General features: G+C 41.1%; 1 pseudogene; it reads right to left on the minus strand.

Annotated features, from left to right (window-relative positions):
- Positions 1-2,177: 2,177 nt before the first annotated feature.
- Positions 2,178-14,935, minus strand: LOC116596370 (annotated as a pseudogene).
- Positions 14,936-15,361: the final 426 nt, after the last annotated feature.

Here is a 15,361-nt window from a genome sequence, read left to right on the forward strand (position 1 = left end):
AAAAATTTGAGAGGCGCCTGGGTGACTCAGTGGGATAAAGCCTCTGCCTTCGGCTCATGTCATGATCTCGGGGTCCTGGGATCGAGCCCCACATCGGGCTCTCTGCTCGTCAGGGAGCCTGCTTCCTCCTCTTTCTGCCTGCCTCTCTGCCTTGTGATCTCTGGCTGTAAGTGAATAAATAAAATCTTAAAAAAAAAAAAGAAAATTAATTTGAAACCACCTCCATGGGTTCTAACAGTAGCACCAGCTTTGTATACAGGAGAGTGGTTTAGAATTTGAAGATATCTTATGATTTCATATTTTAAATGTACACATTTTCATAAATTCCTGCCTTCCCCAGTTTCAGTAGGAATGAGCAGTATTGTGTTGGCAGAAGGTGAAAGGGATATATGGGGTCCCATGTGCACTGAGTGAAAAAACAATTTTTCAAAGATAAATCTGCTCTTAAATCCAGTCAGGTGGAATTTAGTGATAGGAGAGCCACTCTAGAGGTGACTTGGTATTCCTTCATGGTAAAATCTTTTGGCTTTGTTTAAAATGGATAATTTTAGAAAGCTCCATGGTGACAATATCTTCTATCACTACTTCCTGGGGCCTGAAGTAAAAGGCTTTTTGACTTTACATTTAATCACAATTTTAATTTGGTCCATAAGCAAAGATTTACAATCTCTCCAGATATGCAGGGTATCAATAATAGAGACGCTGCTGGGCAGTCCGCTGCTTCTCGTTGAATATTCAGTGTGTGATACGTAGATTTATCTTGTAACTATCACTGCTTATAGCCTTGTAAATTCAGAGATGCATCATCTACAGTTGAGCTTTGAAAATAGAGCAAATGAAGGAAGAATGGATTTTTTAAATGAAAAGATCAAAAAGGATAATTAATATTTCTTAACCTTAATTAACTTTTCCACTGCACATTGATTTTTGATGCTACTTGGGGTGTAAGGTGTGATTTTTGCTCTCATAGACGAATCAGATAATCTGGTCACAAACTCGGATGTTAAAAAGGTTATGCGAACATCTTGTTTGGCTTGAGAAATTAGTCATTAAGTCCCTCAATTAGTTCTGTGCTTATTCTGGGGAAATTGCATTACACAAGTGAATAAGCTTTTAGAATAAGAAACAAGTCATAATAAGCGTGTTGGGTTGGAGCCCACAGGCGAGAGATGTGTGAAGTGGTGGCTTTGGGGGGAAAGAAGAACCCTGCCTTGAAGAGCATGGAATAAACCCTGTGCATTTGCAAGCGTGATAGGTTTGAGCAGATCACCTGGCATGGTAGATTGTTCAGGGCATCTGTGCTGGTAGACACTGATCCTTGAGGCCAGCCAGAATTACCTCCACAAATGTACCCACTGACCCAACAGAGGTGAGCCACATGCACCAACCAAGCAAGAAGGACTTGCCCAGGACCATCCACTTTTGACCATGCCCCACTTTCCCTTCGGCCTCATTGTTCCATCCTAAAACACCAGCTCCAAGACTCTAAGACTTTAATTCCTACTTCTGAGCAGCTCTCAGATTTAGCTCACTTACCCCGATTTCTAAAATGTCAACTCTTTCTCTCCTTTTCTCCTCCTTGCTCTATCTAGAGACTCCCTGCACCAGCTGAAAACTCCCTGTTCTGTTCTCTGTTCTGGTGACTGAGCAAATCCCCAGCTGGGTTAACTCCTGACCTCTTTGGGGATGAGGTAGGGTTTGTGGGGAGAAAGGGAAGGAGGAAGGCAAATGATAAGCTCCAGGATGATGACTAGAACTTCACATTCTTTTTTTTTTTTTTTTTAAGATTTTTATTTATTTATTTGTCAGACAGAGATCACAAGTAGGCAGAGAGGCCGGCAGAGAGAAAGGAGGCAGCAGGCTCCCCACTGAGCAGAGAGCCCAATGCAGGGCTCGATCCCAGGATTCTGGGATCATGACCCGAGCGGAAGGCAGAGGCTTTGACCCACTGAGCCACCCAGGTGCCCCGGAACTTCACATTCTGCATGTGCTGCAGAGTCTGCTGGAATCAGAGAGGCAAAGTGGGACCCAGTATGAGAATCTTGGAGAGGTGGCCAAGAGCAAGAGACCCAATTCTAATTTACGGGCAGGGATTGAATTTGACGTCTAAATTAGGACGTACTATATTATGCAGGAATAACACACAGCCCCAAATCAGGGTTTGAACAGAATTTGACTTAGACGAAGTATCCGGGCGGCCTGGCGTAATGATCTGCTCCACACAGCCTCTCAGGAAACCCAGCCAACCAAGGCTTCGCTCTTTCAGTACCTGTGAACGTCTGGGTCATGTAGACGTTGTGCTCTGCAGCGGGAGAAATTAGGCCCAAGAATTGTTCATCGCCTTTCTCTGCCTCAGGGCAAAAGTGATGGATGTCACTAGAACTAGTGAACAAGTCAGATGGCCCTGTAATGTTAAGGAAGTCAGGAACTGTAGAAGAGTTAAGTATCATATTTGGTGAGAATTCTAGCTCGGTTACCACGAGATCCATGGGTAAGAATCCCACAGAAGGAGTGGTGGAGGGGGCTGCTGCTGAAGAACAGGCCAGAAGTTCGGGTTGGGGGGCAGATGGTGCAAAGGAACCCATCCAAAGGAGAGGTAGAGAAAGGCAACAGGAGAGCCTCGTTTTGGGGGAAGACATCTGGTAGGAAGACGCAGCTGGCTGGTCCTCAGGCTGAGTGTTAGGCTGGCCTGGGGCAGGCAGGGACTGACGTGCAGGCTCTGAAAGTTACTTCTAAAGTTCAGTATTTCGTGCAATTACAGAGGGAGTGTAATAAGTGCCTCTTGACTGCAGAGAACGCATGTGGCTTTCAAAGCCACGTGCATTGCTTGTCTGACATTTTGAACTAGCCAAGCATTATCTCAGGAGGAAATGGGTCATCTCCTGGGAATCTCGTGGTTGAGGGAGTCACCCATCCTTCTGCGTCCTATGCTTCGCCTATAAAATAGAGCTAAGTTTTGATAAATTTTTGCTACCACTTTTACACTGGTACTTTATGGGCATGACCTTGTGTAATCTTCTCTATAACCCTAGAGGATTGTGACGAGCAAGCCCACTTTACAGGTGAGGCTACTTTCGGGGAGGTTAAAGTCGGAGAGCTAGTGAGCGGCAGAGCTGGAATTCGAATCTAGGTCTCCTCTTACTCCACGGCCTCCTAGCTGATGGTTGGAATTAATTAGACTATAGGACATCTGGCATTAACTATGAGCTCAGTAATGTTGATTTTCTTCCTCTTCTTTTCTCTTCTCTGTTCTCCTTCTCATCCCTGGGACTCCAGGCAAAGGACTCTTCACTTGTTGGGCTTTTCTCTTTTGAGAAGAGCTAGAGAAACACTGACATGTGATTTCGCCAACAGAGCTGGCTAGGGGAGGGAGAGCTGGGGGTCTGGAGCGCGGCGCACGGGCTCTTGCTTCTGTTCCTCTGCCTGCTTGGGCACTGGGAGCGGTGGGCGAATGAGGGGGCCAGAAAGAGTCCTCTGCCTATTTACCTCCCTTCTCCCTTGCCCCTCCCCTCTCCCCTTTTGCAATATTTCTGTCCTTAGTGCTCCTTCAGTTTGTTTACGGGCTAGAGAAAGTGATTCACTCGGTAATAGAAACATTTCTCTTTTTGAAGCGAAGGAAGCTCTACCAATTCCCAGCTCTTCTCAGAAATGAAGTCATTTTGACATTCTCAAAAATATGTGACTCCATCAACCAGATTCTGGTTCCTTTCCTGGAAAACCAGGTTCCTAGGACAGTGGGGTTCAAGGTCAAGGGCTGGAGGTAGGAGGATGTGGCTCAACATCTTAAAAACAAGATTCTCTCTGTGCTTTTTTAAATTTAGAGGAAAACAGGGATGCCTCTTTATGGAACCCAGCATGGAGCCTGAGGATATGTCTTTTCTTTTATCTCATTCTATAAATAAACTGGATGACTGCCAGGGATAAAGTAATGTGGGCAGGGCTCTTAGTGTCTACTACAGTGAATTACTCCAAAAACCCTGGGATGCCACTTGGTACAAGTTTCAGGGTCTTAAAGGCTATTTGGAGTCTTCATGCGTGGGAAGCTTAATACTTTGTCTTTTTTCTGTAGTTTTCACTTAAAAAAAAACCAACAGACTCGCAGAATGATTTAGAATCTCTCTGTAATCAAATGCTAACAAACACCCACCTCAGCAAGATGTCCTGCTGATTTGCTTATTGCTTGTGGTGTGCTGGGCAATCGGCTGTTTTCCTGGTAATGTAAAAAACAGTGATGATTCACTACCACTAGTTCAACAAGACCAAATTATTTTTTTTTCTTATTTTATTTTATTTAAGTTCATTTAATTAACATATAGTGTATTATTAGTTTCAGAGGTAGAGTTCAGTGATTCATCAGTTGCATATAATATCCTGAGCTCATTACATCACGCACCCTCCCTCATGCCCACCACCCCATCCCCCCACACAACCCACTCCAGGAACCCTCAGTTTGTTCCCAATAGTTAAGAGTCTTTTTAAAGTTTATCTCTCTTTCTGATTTTGTCTTATTTTTCCCTCCCTTCCCCTATGATCCTCTATTTTGTTTCTTAAATTCCAGATATGAGTGAAATCATATGATAATTGTCTTTCTCTGATTAATTTATTTCTCTCAGCAAGATACCCTCTAGTTCCATTCATGTCATTGGAAATAGTAAGATTTTATTTTTTTGATTTCTGAGTAATATTCTATTGTATATATATGCCATATCTTCTTCATTCATCTGCCAATGGGCATCTGGGCTCCGTCCATAGCTGGGCTATGGCGGACATTGATGCTATAAACATTGAGATGCAGGTGTCACTTTGGATCACTATGTTTGTATCCTTTGTATAAATACCTAGTAGTGCAATTGCTGGGTCTTAGGGTAGTTCTATTCTAAACTTTTTGAGGAACCTCCATACTGTTTCCAGAGTGGTTGCCCAGTTTGCATTCCCACCAGTAGCGTAAGAGGGTTTCCCTTTCTCCGCATTCTCACCAGCATCTGTCATTTCCTGACTTGTTAATTTTAGCCATGCTGCCTGGTATGAGGTGGTATCACTTTGTGGATTTCGATTTGTATTTCCCTGATGCCGAGTGATGTGGGGCATTTTTCATGTGTCTCTTGGCCGTTTGTAACTCTTCTTTGAAGAAATGTCTTTTCATGTCTTCTGTCCATTTCTTGACTGGATTATTTGTTTTTTTGGGTGTTGATTTTGATAAGTTCTTTATAGATTTTGGATACTAGCCCTTTATCTGATAAGACCTTTGCAGATATCTCCTCCCATTCTGTCGGTTGTCTTTTGGTTTTGTCAACAGTTTCCTTTGCTGTGCAAAAAGCTTTTTATCTTGATGAAGTCTCAGTAGTTCATTTTTGCCTTTGTTTCCCTTCGTTTTGCAGACAAGATATATCTAGCAAGAAGCTGCTACAGCTGAGATCGCAGAGGTTGTTGCCTGTGTTCTCCTGTAGGATTTTGATGGGTTCCTATCTCACATTTAGGTCTTTCATCCATTTTGAGTTTATTTTTGTGTATGGCATAAGAAAATGGTCCAGTTTCATTCTTCTACATGTGGCTGTCCAATTTTCCCAACACCATTTGTGGAAGAGACTGTCTTTTTTCCATTGGATATTCTTTCCTGCTTTGTCAGAGTTTAGTTGACCATAAAATTGAGGGTCCATTTCTGTGCTCTCTATTCTGGGTTCTGTTAATCTACGTGTCTGTGTTTGTACTAGTACTGTACTGTCTTGTTGATTATAGCTTTATAATATAACTTGGAATCCACCAACTTTGGTTAGTCAGGGTCTTTTCTGGTTCCATACAAATATTAGGATTCCTTGTTCCAGCTCTGTCAAAAATATTGATGGTATTTTGATGGGGATTGCATTGAATGTGGAGATTGCTTTGGGTAGCATAGATGTTTTAGCAATATTTGTTCTTCTAACCCAAAAAAATGTCTTTACTTTTTTTGTGTGTCTTCCTCAATTTCTTTCATGAGTATTCTATAGTTTCCAGAGAATAGATCCTTCATTTGTGGTTAGGTTTATTCCTAGGTGTTGTATGATTTTTGGTGCAATTGTAAATAGGATTGATTCCTTAATTTCTCTTTCTTCTGCAGCAAGATCAAATTCTTAGTTAAAAGTGTAAATTCTGCACTGCTGACATAACTCAGTGACTGAGGTATAGCCCTAGGAAATGCCTGCCTGCAGGCAGAAAAACAATCAATTTGTTAGTTTTTAGGATTTGGGCCTCAAAAATAGTTTTGTAGTCTCCTACCTTTTCTGTTCATGCAAATTGCTATTGAGGGCGCGGAGGTCTTAAATCAGGATGGCAAGACTTTGACCATGGGGCACTGTGTCTTTGAAGAGAGGACATGCTGCATCTCCCAGGCAGCCTAAAGATTTAGAAAATCATTCTCTTCTGTCTGATTTTTATATGATGGGGTGGGGCCATGTAGAAAGTATGTCTTTATTTGGGGAATAGGCTAATCTGATAAATCAACAGAAGACCACAGGGGAGCTTGTTATGAGAGAACGGAGGAAAAATAAATGAGCTCTGCTGGAATTGGCTCATCTATCAAATTTCTTTTTAACCTTAAAGGAAAATCTTTCCCTCCTTCTTCCGAATGCTTATTCTCCTATTGTCAAAACCATCCACTTGGCAGTGGCCCTTATCACATTCTATTCTTATTGTGAGCGGGATTTTCACGTGTAAGCACCTGCTACCTCAACTAGATGGGGGGTTCCTCAAGCCAAGGGGCTGGGCTTTCCAGTCCTTTGCGCCTTGCATCTTCCAGCTTTGAACTTCCTCCATAATGATGCATAATGAGCCAATCATTATTATGAATTATGCATTATTGTTATGAATTATGATGATCATTATTATGACTCATTATTCATACTTGTTAAAAACTCCATCAAAGTTAAAAGTACACAACCTGCTCTCTTTCCCCTGAAACTGTGTAGAGTCAAGACAAGTTTATTTTGACTCAGGACCCAAAGCTCCTGTGTAGGGAATTTTCTTTATAGAAGGCTTATGTTTAGGATGCAATTTATTTAACTCAGTGAGAATTTACTCAGCTTCTATCACATGGAGGTTTATAGACTGTAGAAAAGAGATAAGATAATATCCAAGCACTCAATGAGTTTGTAGTCTAATACATGAATGGCAAACAGATCAATATAAATGTATCTATCTATTGATGGTGACTGCTTGGATTGCTGACATGTATTATAACATGTGGTCTAGATTCAGTAGGAATGAATGCCATGATCAGTCAGTAATCAACCATTCATTTAGGAATGGAGCATGGTAGCACAAATGCCATCTCTTTGTAATTTCCAATATGCAGAATGAATTCAAAGTCTAGATAGTAGAAGAAGCTTATATATTTCGTGGAATCCAAGCAGTTAATATCTTAATCAAATTTGGTGCACAGTACCAATAAAATATACAAATTACAAATGATTATTTATTAGTCTGCTTCTGCCACCGAAACAAAATACGGTAGACCAGATGTCTTAAACAATAGAAATTTATTTTCTCACAGTTGTAGAGGCTAGAAGTCCAAGATAAAGGTCCTGGACAGTTCAGTTCTTGTAGAGCTCTTTTTCTGGTTTGTAGGCAGCTGCCTTTTGTATGAACATGACCTCTTCTTTGTGTTTTGGAGAAGAAAGAATGCTAAGGCCCTATGGGATCATGGCATCAACCTTATAACCTCATTTAACCTTAATTATCTCCTCAGAGATCCCATCTCCATATACAGTTTTCCTCAGCTATCCAAAAGTAGAGTGTTCCTGGGAAACCTTTTGGAAGCTGAAATGACATGAAGCCTGGACTATACCCCACTTTTGGGACGTTCTCATTATACCACTTTGCTTTTACAAAACACCTGCATTAGTACAATAACTGCTTTTTTTCATAACAGTGGGTATTCTATTTGGATTTTTTTTTCAGCTGGTGAAAACAGGTACTAATGTAGGTCTTTCATAAAAGTGAAGTGGTGTAATGAGAACTTTCCAAAAGTGGGGTACACCCATAGCTACACTGGGGTTAGGGCTTTGATATATGAATTTAGGATGACCCATTCAGTCCATAACAATATGTGATATAAATGAGGTTTATGTCTTATATTTGGAGAAGTGAATATAGACAGGGCAGTGAATGAAGACAGATGTAGACAGGGTTATCATTTTTTTTAAAAAAGCAAGACATAAACATTGATTTCTTAATGTTTTTCACATTAGCTGCATTTATGAGTTTTAAACATATCTGATCTTATAGGCTGTTCATTGAAACTCAAGTAATCTACATAACACAACAAAAGATTATATCAAAGATGTCAATAGTTCAAGTTAACAGGCGGTCAGTGGACTTGCAAGTGCACATTTAACAAAAAGTCTTGTACTTTTGTAATCTTAATGGCACCTTAAAATAATAACCAACCATTGAAAAATACTGCCCTCCAAATGTTAACTGCAAACTTTTTGCCTTGGATTAAGTCACCTTTTGTCTAATTACCAGCATGCCTCAGTTTTGTATTGATGTGTGTTTAATAGGCTGAAAAATCACATTTATTTTATTACTATATTCATTACAGTAGAATTAAAGAATGTGGTTTCTTTTTTGGTACACATTTAGTTTTATTGTAACAAAGCAACTTGCACACCTTTAACGTTTAAAACTGAGCATCATCTTTCCTTTCCAGTGAAACAAAAAGAAAATTTAAAAATAAACAGGAACAAAATTACAATAGAGAATGTCGATTCCAAATAAGATCCTGTAAGTTCTGCTGATTCCCCCATCGAGTGGCAGGGCTCAAGTCATCATTAGAAGAGAGTTTTATTTTAAAAGTGTCATCTTAAACTGCAAGGATGTCCGTTAAACATCACAATTAAACATGCCAAAGGAGTAGCCATGTTGTCAAAATGCCCACTTAACCCACCCAAACATCTCAAACCCACCCTTTGCTGACTTTCTATAACTCCATTTTTTAAAGTTTTTTTTTTTATTATTTTTTTTAAACAAGAGAAAGTAGACAGGTCCATGTTGGTAACTGCTAACTGTCCATATTCACATAGAGACACAGTGTAATCTCTGAGCCCAATATACAGAGAAAGGAAGGAAAAAGCTAGAATTCTATGCACTACTACACAGGGGCCGGGCACCCTCCAGCTTCCAGCGGAGCTAAGCGACCATAAGGTTTTTCTTCTTTCCCACAGAGCACGGTGGTGTTGATTCCATAAAGTTTTTGTTTTTGTTGAGACAGGAAGGGAAAAAAATGAATTTGGAACAAAAAGGGGTAGAGATTCTTTTCCCACTGTGTTCTGCTCAAGGTATTTCCCCCCAAAATTAGCTGAGAACCGTGGTATAAAGGGAGAGAAAAAGGAGACTTCAAAAAACAGGGTGAATGAGCACGAGTGGAGAAAAGAAAAAGAAAAAGGAAAAAAAAAAAAAAAAGACGGCAACTTGCTCCCAGGGACTGAAGAAAATTAAAAAAGGAAGGTTGGGATCCATCAGTGTTCCATCGGCATCTTCTCCTTCATCCTGCTCTCCTTCCTCCCCCTCATCATCAGCTTCATCTTCTTCACCTTCACCCTCATCTCCTTCCTCATCAATATCTTCTGATCCTTCATCATCATCACCATCATCATCATCATCATCATCATCTTCTTCTTCTTCTTCTTCTCCTTCCCTTCTTCATCATCCATATGGGGAACCCAGTAGTACTGTAATGGGTTTGGCCAAATATCATCTTTGCTGACCTCTCCTAACTCATCTGCGCCTGCATCCTGCATCAGAACGGTCAGTCAACCAGGTGAAGAAGCTCTCTGGTGCCTCATGCTGTCTCTCCCTGCTGGCTTTATTCTGTGTTTGACTTGAACGTTTCATCAAATCCTTTCCAGATTTCCATTTGATTTCAGTGGACTTTGAAGACGGATCACCACTCTCATTCAGAGGAAATTCTTTGGAGAGAACTTTATTTTCGAAGTAAGGGTTTTCATCAAAATAAAAATCTATTCTGTAACCTGATTTAATATCTTCAAATTCTATCACTTCAACTCTTGTCAAATAATGCAGCGCCTCTTCATCCTCCTCCCCAAGCAGTGCAGACACTTGTGGATGGTTGACAAATGTTGTCACCCAAAAACTGGGGATTTGGGCAATCAATTCCGACCTCTTCTGAAAAAATGGTTGACGGAGTTTGTTATATTTCTGTTCTACTTTCAAAATCTCCTCACTGGCTTGTTCATTAAGTCTGTCTATTTCATTTTGCACTTCATCAATATGTTCAATTGTTTCTTGCTGTTCTTCTTCTGAGGTCTTGTCGGCTGGGTTATGGTTGGAGTCGAGCTCCTTTTTACTGACTTTGGCCGCCGGCGCCAACTTGGTGCTGCTCTGGGGTCGGGGTGGGGATGGGGTTGGGGCTGGGGGTTGGGGGTGGGAGGGGAGGCAAGAATGTGGTTTCTTAAGGTAACATTTGCTGTCAGTAAATTTTAAATCTGGGTCCAGGCTAGTTTTTGTTTTGTGTATGAGGTCCCCCCCTCCACCACCACCAGAAGATCCATTTATTGAAGTGACAAGATACTAGAATAAGCTATCATCTCTAGGAAAATAGAACATATATTGGTGTTGGATTTTGACTCCATCCGCTTCTTGCTTATCTACCTATCCATCCAGGGTTTTTCAGAGTAAAAAAAAAAAAGTTTAAATAACATTATGCTTAATTAGTTAAGTGAAAGCAAACCTGGATTTTAATATAACTCTCAGCTTCAAATGGGTCATAATGCCTTGTCAGTTTTTGTCTTGACACGACTGAATGGCGCCCTCACAATGACAATAAAACAGATTCCCTTCATCTTAATCACAAACAGAATCTTCACAAAATGTTTAATGAATTCTTGGATCAGATCTAGAAAATTATAGGGACTATTTTGTTTATCCACAATCCCACCTCAAAATGTTTTCTTTATAATCATTAACATGGGAATAATGCAGTAGCTCAGAGTAGCACAGTAAAGTATGACTGAGTAATGATTGGAATGCACATGTGAAAAAGATCTGACAATTCCAGGGGCGCCTGGGTGGTTCAGTGGGTTAAAGCCTCTGCCTTTGGCTCGGGTCATGATCCCAGAGTCCTGGGATCGAGCCCCACATCGGGCTCTCTGCTCAGCGGGGAGTCTGCTTCCTCCTCTCTCTGTCTGCCTGACTCTCTGCCTACTTGTGATTTCTATTTGTCAAATAAATAAATAAAATCTTTTTTAAAAAATCTGACAATTCTGTAAATAGGGAAGCATACCACCTAAAAAAAACTAAGTGTGGGTGCCCCTAGGTGGCTCAGATGGTTAAGTGTTTGATTTCAGCTCAGGTCATGATCTCAGGTCCTGGGATCAAGCTGTGCGTAGGGCTCCGTGCTCAGTGTGGAGTCTGCTTCTCTCTCTCCCTCTTCCCCCCTCACGCTCTCTTTCTCTCTCTCTCAAATACATAAATTTTAAAATAAAATAAAAATTTAGTTTGGAAAAATCTTTTCATTCTTTTGAGACACAGTATAACTGGTAGAATTATAACCAGATTCTCAATCTCATTGACGTTTGTTATTATGGTATTTTCCAATTAAAATTTATACCCCCTATATATTAGGAAAAAATATATAAAAATCATACATAATTCCACCACTCAATGTTCATTCAATTCATATATTAATATGGAGATACCTACCATGAACAATTTATGTACATCTTTCCTGTTTTCAAAATTGGAATTGTATGGCATAATTTTAGAATGCTGTATTTGCTTAATAATCTATTATAAACATTTTCTTATTATTACATTTTAATTAAATACAACTCTATCATATGGACATAACATAATTTATTTATCTAGTACCCTTATTGCTGAGCATTTAAGTTATTTGCAATTTTCTGTTATTTCAATTAACATTGCCTCAAACATCAGCTCATAAAATTTGATTGTATGTAAGTTATTTTTCTTGTGAGAAATTCCTGAAAATGGAAGTTTTGGGTTAAAGACTATGAATATTTATATGGATCTCAAGAACTGTGGGTTTTCAGAAAGACGTACCATGTACCATTTTACATTCCTATTGGTAACCTGAAAACACTCCTTTCTCCATACTTTTGCTAACACAGTGTTATAGGTTTTTTTTCTGTTTGTCAATTTGACAGGCAATGGGCATGATGTATCATCCTTCTCTACTTATAGACTTACCTCTGGGCTTAGATCAGAAAATAGAATATGGAAGTGGAGAAGGAAGACTTAGCAATTTGGCTCTAAAGACACATTTTAGATTGATGACTTTTCATTAGTCCATTCGACAAATGTCTTTGAGTGCCTCTTCAAACAAGGAAAATAAGATGTAAAATTCATATCTGACATCTTAGTAGTAATCCTTAGTTGATGGCGCATTAGTACCACGGTTCACGCCACGATGCTCTCTCGTTCTGTCATTTCCCTCCCTTCATCCAGATCCCCACTCCTTTTCCCTGCTCCTCCGTAAGCACCTATTCGAGGATGCGTAACATAAATAACGGATATGCTTGCTTCCTTGGAGCATATACAGTGTTATGTGGTTTGGAGAATATGTGTTTTCTAATTTACATAAATTGTATTCATAAATGTTATCTTACATTTTCCACTCCAAAACGTTATATTAAAAGCAAATTAAACTCAGTCTTATTGTTGCGAGCATGTTTAGATTTTTCCCTGCAATTGCAGTCAAAGAGTCCATGGTGTCCACCTGAGGTCCCAAGAAGGAAATTGTGCTTGATTCATTATTCTGAGAAGCAAATGCACATTTATGGGTTGTTATTTCTTGAATAAAGGAGATCATGATGAATTATGTGGCTACATGTGTCTATAATGGATCTCTAAGTTTCTAAGATGGCTGCAAGACCTTTTAGTAATGTTTAAATTGGTAGCACCCCCCTTACAACATCACTGTTCCTGGGAAGAGTAGGACTGTTCTGTCCATCCTGAATTTACGCCAGTGGGGCATGTGCAGCATGCCACTGACTTGAGGTGGGGGCAGTTGGAATCATATTGTGGTTTCTCGTGCCCCCCACCCACTATGGGGCACTGCAGCTAGGAACATAAGGTCACCTCACATAGTCTTGTATCTCCAGCATCATTCACAACGTCTGGCACATAAGAGGCATTCAAAAAGCATTTGTTGAGTGGATGAATGAAGAGGAATCACTCTGAGATGAATCTTAGAACAATAAGATAGGGAGACAAAAACCTTTATTGCCCAAGCAGTGAAGGATTTCCAAGGAAACAGCTCATAGTTCATGATAGAGAAAAGCACCCATGTCTTGTTCTCCTTTCCTTCTTGAGCATGTAGAATACTACACTTCCTAGCTCTTTTGCAACTAGGTAAAACTGTTTGACTCCCTGTAGCTGATGCACTATGCAGGAAACCGGTCTGTGCCATCCCTCTATCCCAGGCGGGTTAGAGCTGGTATGTCAGTTCTAAACTCTCTCTCCCCTTTGCTGGCCCCGGAGGGCACGTGTTCCAGATCACTCCGTTACGAGATGGTAAAACATTAAAGAGCATCAGACTCTGGGTCAGCGTGGGGAGAGACCACCTCCCTCCCGCTCTTTGCCAGTCCACACGGGGAGGGGGTTATGTCTGAAGCAGTGTGGCCAGGGAAGCCCTTATGGAGGTATTCAAGTTGAGATCAGAAATCCTGAGGGAATGAGGTACCTGGAAGAGGAGTATTCTGAGCGGAAGGGGCAGCAGGTGCAAAGGCCCAAATGTGGGACCAAGTTCAACATATTAAAGGAAGGGGGACAAAGTGAATCTAGAGCAGAGTGAATGAAAGGGAAAGTAACAGAGATAAGGCAAGACAGATGACCAGAGGTGGGGAGAACAGGTTGGAAGTCCTGATAGGTCATTCTAAGGACTTGGGCTTTCTCTCTGAGTGACGTGGGGGTATTGAAGACTTCTGCACGTTGGAGTGACATGATCTGACTAGTCTGGTTTGAGAATAGACTCATGGTGGCAAAAGGAGGAGGTGGGCTGTGCAGTTAGGGGGGCTGTGGCAGTAATCTAGGCAGGGAGTGATGCTGGCTTGAATTAGGGTGATAACAGTAGGAGCAGTGCAAAGCAGCCAAATTCTAGGTATATTTTGAAGGTAGCGCCATTAGAATTGCAGATGATTAGAGGAGGGGTATGAGAGAAAAAGTCAAGAAGGAACCTATGGCTTTTGGCCTATGTAGGCGGGAGAATGGAGCTGCCATTTGCTGAAATGGGGGGCCCACAGGGTGCGCGAGACTGAGAGTCTGCCAGGAGCCCAGGTCTGGACCGTCTACGTTTAAGGCAGTCACTGGACACGCAAGTGTGCATGAAGGGAGGTTGTGCCAGGTGAAGCTGGCCAGGCAGCTGGACTGGGGAGGGCAACAAGGATGATGACTGTTTTCCTAGGAGACTAAGGTCCAGGTTCTCTAAGTGGAGGCTCAAGTACTAAGGGCATTTGGGACCCCAGTCCATGGTGTCTGTTGGGTAGGCTGGCCTGGAACCAAGTTTCCAATCACTGTGATTAAGCTAGGTTTCTACCAGACTAGCCTTTGATCTAGCAGCAAATGCATCTCTATATGACAACCATCCATTTGGCTATCCAAAGGCCAGAAGTTCATTCACACTCTGTGCCTGAAATGTCATCTGAAAGCCCCATTCTCGAAGCTTCTCTGTCCTTGGATCTGGGCTCATTTCCAGGTTTTTAGATCTCAGGGACAGACTCTGAAAGTATATTTTAAGGCAAGGCAGTTCGTGCTTATTCCTCCAGAATAAAAGATTCTGTTTCCACATCAGAGTCATGTTTGGTTTCTAAACCTGTTACCATAGCAAGGACTGTGTTCTCCAGCTCTCCCTGGTGGCACTGTTTATATTTCGTAGCAGACAACATGTAAACCTTTTTTTCCACTCACTTGGAACTGCCATTTATTCCAACTGTTTGCTTCATGAAACATTTATAAATTGTACACGTGAGCCTTCAACAGGGAACTCTCTTCTTTTTGGAGACACGATAAAGGTAGCATTTGTTTGCTTCCCACTGCCAGTCCTCAACTATGGCTGTCCTGGCACAGCACGTTCCACTCCTCATGGTTGCACATGCGCTGAGACTTGACAGCAGCCTGGCCATTGCTGGTAAACAATGACTCACGCCATATGCTATGGTTCTGTCCAGGTGTCATTGCTGGACTCAGGACTCAGTGAATGTTTTGTCAGTGGTTATTTCTGTTTATCTCCCTGTTTGTTTACTTTCTTCCTTTGTGGGCTTAATTTTTAAAATTTTTATTGTTTGGTCCTCTTCCTGCTGTTTTGATTTCCTCTGTTCTCTCATTCCTCACTGAGAGGGAAGTGGAT

The sequence above is a fragment of the Mustela erminea genome, chromosome 7, assembly GCF_009829155.1.
Source record: "Mustela erminea isolate mMusErm1 chromosome 7, mMusErm1.Pri, whole genome shotgun sequence".
Lineage (NCBI taxonomy): Eukaryota > Metazoa > Chordata > Mammalia > Carnivora > Mustelidae > Mustela > Mustela erminea.